At 41.1% G+C, this 4,113-nt stretch overlaps 1 protein-coding gene across 5 annotated transcripts in view; it reads left to right on the forward strand.

Annotated features, from left to right (window-relative positions):
* The window catches only part of LOC106879942 (mannosyl-oligosaccharide 1,2-alpha-mannosidase IB), a 216,977-nt gene that overhangs the window by 84,942 nt on the left and 127,922 nt on the right, over positions 1–4,113 (forward strand). The window contains exon 3 of one of the 5 annotated variants that reach the window (XR_008265975.1): positions 2,857–3,015. The exons of the other annotated variants lie outside the window; for them this stretch is intronic. The gene's annotated coding sequence lies outside the window, so the exon portion shown is untranslated. The remainder of the gene's footprint in view (positions 1–2,856; positions 3,016–4,113) is intronic. 5 annotated transcript variants of the gene reach the window in all.

Below are 4,113 nucleotides of genomic sequence, written 5' to 3' on the forward strand. Positions count from 1 at the left end.
TATTCAGCATCATCATCATCATCATCATCATCGGTTAATGTCCGCTTTCCATGCTAGCATGGGTTGGACGATTTGACTGAGGACTGGTGAACCAGGAGGCCACACCAGGCTCCAATCTGATTTGGCAGAGGTTCTACAGCTGGATGCCCTTCCTAACACCAACCACTCCGAGAGTGTAGTGGGTGCTTTTACGTGCCACCGGTACGAAGGCCAGTCAGGCGGTACTGGCAACGGACACGCTCAAAATGGTGTATTTTACGTGCCACCTGCACAGGAGCCAGTCCAGCGGCACTGGCAACGATCTCGCTCGAATGTCATTACACGTGCCACCGGCACAAGTGCCAGTAAGGCGACACTGGTCATTATGTATATAAATGAGGACATAGAGACATTTTTTTTACACTCATTTCTACACAGAGTTCACACTGGTTCAATGTAAAAAGTGCTGGTGATGGTGCCACATGAAAAAGCACCAAATCTGGTACTACACAAAAAGCATCTGGTACACTCTATAAAGTGGTTGGCGTTGGGAAGCGCATCCAGCTGTAGAAACCAAGCCAAAAACAGATTATGGAACCTGGTGCAGCTTCTGGCTTTGCAAGCATGGAAAACAGATTTTGATGATGATGGTGATGATGAACAATTGTGCACATCTGTATGTCCTGATCTGTACATAGAGGAATCTGTATATATGAATTGTATATAGGTTTATGTATGTCCTTTGTGCAATGATTGTGAGCCACTCATGGTTGCATTTCATATCCAACCAATGACTATACTTTAAAACTGGGAGACGTAGTAGTACTTGTGTGATCCAGGAGAGTCACTTTAGACTGTTTGGTCATATTGCTTGATTTTTGTTCTCTGGGGATCCGGCTGAGGTGATGGCTCCTGTCTGATGATATTTATTGGATTTATATGTAAACTTAAGCGGTTGACTTACATGGCAAACCCACCTGTCTTTCTGTAAGTTAAAAGAGAAATGATAAACAGACTTAATTTATTTTGACCCTTTTTGGCCACTTTGTTTAATTTTCTGAGTTAGACCCTGCTTCCTGTGTCCTCTTTACTGAGGATCTGGCTGGGTTGAAGGTTCGTGTTGGTCGACCAATGCCAAGTAGTTACATGGACCAATGCCATACATTAGCAGTCAGATGTTGGTTTTTGTTGTGTGTTTATTGTGTACAGGAAGGGTGTGCGTGTATGTGTATATATATGTGAGTGTGTATATATATGTGAGTGTGTGTGTGTGTATGTATGTATATATATATATATGTGTGTGTGTGTGTGCACACATACATTAATCCATGTGTATTCATTCATACCTACCCTCACACCTTATACATGGTCGACCGATGCCACATGCCACATGGTCACGGCAGATGAAGAGGTATCTCGCAGTGGTGGGACTAGTTGGGACTCTGCTGAACAATTTGTCCAGCAGGACCCAGGTATATATCAACAACTAATCAACGGTCACTGCAGCTATGCACCGTAACAATGCATGCTAGTGTAGCCCTAGATATGCTTATGTTTGAGGCAGGGGAAACACAATGGCAATGCCTTTGATCATAAGAATTTTTAATTTATGCTGACCTGGGTGGTGTTGGTGGCGATAGGGGGGGGGGTTAAGCAAGAAGTAAACTACTACCACTACTGCTGCTGCTGCTACTATACTATCATTACCACTATCACTGCTACTACGGCCATTATTGTTACCATTGCAACTAGTACTACCGCTGCAACTGCAACAACTACAACCGTTGCTACCCTAACCACCAACACTGTTACCATTTCCAACCAACTCCTCCACCACCAACTGCTTACATCACTAGCACCACCTACATACAACTCTACCTTCTAAGCCCCATCACCACCACCACCACCACCACCACCTTCACCACAACCCACATTTTTACTGCCACTGCCGCCATTCCTACCCTAACCACCATTCACACCTACATCACCACTGCCATATCACTGCCTACACTACTACCGACTAAACTTCATCACTACCACCGCCCATACCACCACCACCACTACTACCGCTCATATCACCAGTATTATGTAAAGCAGTCCTGTGTAGGAACAATTGCTCATCTTCCAGCTGAAGTCTCGCATGTAATTTGATGAAACCTTAATCTCTTCAAGTCTTTATTGTAGCATATTTGTCTGTGGCAAACAGCACTCCTCACATACATTAGCAGTCAGATGTTGGTTTTTGTTGTGTGTTTATTGTGTACAAGAAGGGTGTATGTGTATGTGTATATATATATTTGTGTGTGTGTGTGTATATATATATATATATATGTCTGTTTGTGTGTATATATATATGTGTGTGTGTGTGTACACATACATTAATCCATGTGTATTCATTCATACCTACCCTCACACCTTATACATATATGTATATATACATACACATACGCATGCCTATATACATACATACACACACACACACACACACGTAAATACATGTACATGCACATATATCATACATTAATCTATGCATGCTTCCATTCATGTCTATACTCCCACACACACACACACACACATACACTCACATATATACTTACATATACAAACACAAGCTTGTGTGTATATTTGCCAATATATCCACATAAAGAAGCTCATAAAAATGTTTACCCATATAGTACCACACCCACACACACACACACACACAGAATTACCTCACAGTTACATGCACACATTCATAATTTTCTTTTTTCATTGTTAAAATAATAATAATTATTACTATTATCTCTTCTTTTTTTTTGCTGAAATTTGCAACTTGATTCTTGTATGTATGTATTTATTTATATTTATATTTATATCTATTTTTCTTTTGTGTTTCAGGTAAGAATGAAATATTATCGAGTTTCTAAACACTTTCGAAGGAGGCAGAGTTGAATGGGAATATGAGAGGTAACGAAAAAAACAAATATAAGCTCTGCCGCTGCATATTTGTAGGGTTGTTGTTCTATATGCAAAAAACCTTCAGTTAGCATTTTATTGGTGAGTTCTATTACATATTTGGTTACCTTGTTTGATACCACTGGAGTGAATGACAAGCTAAGGGGAAAAAGAAATGGATATCCTCATTCATTTGAGCTGCTGAAAGCTTTCGTAAGTGGATTTAGTAGATGGGAACCGAAAGTAGGCGCCTGCTGTGTGTGTGTTTCTACTCCACTGTTGTTCAATAAAAAAAAAATATGTATTGGGGTTGTTTTGTTTGATGAAACACTTTAAGACAGTCCTCCAGTATAGCTGCAGCTAAATCACTGAAATAGGTAAGTGATAAAAAGCTAAAAGATGTACATACATACATATGTACACACACACACGCCGCCTGACTGGCCCTCGTGCCGGTGGCACATAAAAGCAACCACTACACTCGCGGAGTGGTTGGCGTTAGGAAGGGCATCCAGCTGTAGAAACTCTGCTAGATCAGATTGGAGCCTGGTGCAGCCTTCTGGTTCGCCAGCCCTATGTCAAATCATCCAACCCATACTAGCGTGGAAAGCGGACGTTAAACGATGATGATGATTAAGCACAGGAGTAGCTGAGTGGTAAGAAGTCTGCTCTTGAACCACATGGTTCCAGGTTCAGTCCCATTGTGTGACATTTTGGGGCATGTGTCTAACCAAGGCCTCGTGGTTGGAGCTGGCCGATAGAAACCGAAAGAAGCATGTTGTGTATATGTGTTTGAGTTTGTTCCCACCATTATGTGACAACTGGTATTGGTGCTTCAGGATGGCACAAGTAAAAGCTAAAAGATAAGATATATAGAATGCATGTGTGTATGTGTAATATATATATGTATATATTTAAATGAGGTTATTAACCCTCATGAAAGATCATGGGGGTCTTATGGCAAATCGAATCAATATTTTAACCTTGCATGGTGGCGTGGGGGGTGTCTGATAACTTCTGAATCATGTTTGCTGTCTCTCTCCCAAGCAGACTATTAATATCTGTTATAAATCATGCTGCGTGTACAATATAGATTCCACAGCAAGTGTATGGCGGGTGGGGGGGGAAGGGAAATTACACAAAACGCCGTACAGCATGTGAATTAACTCGAAAATTATTTTTAACCTTGCTCTACATTTC

The sequence above is a fragment of the Octopus bimaculoides genome, chromosome 18 (genome assembly GCF_001194135.2).
Source record: "Octopus bimaculoides isolate UCB-OBI-ISO-001 chromosome 18, ASM119413v2, whole genome shotgun sequence".
Lineage (NCBI taxonomy): Eukaryota > Metazoa > Mollusca > Cephalopoda > Octopoda > Octopodidae > Octopus > Octopus bimaculoides.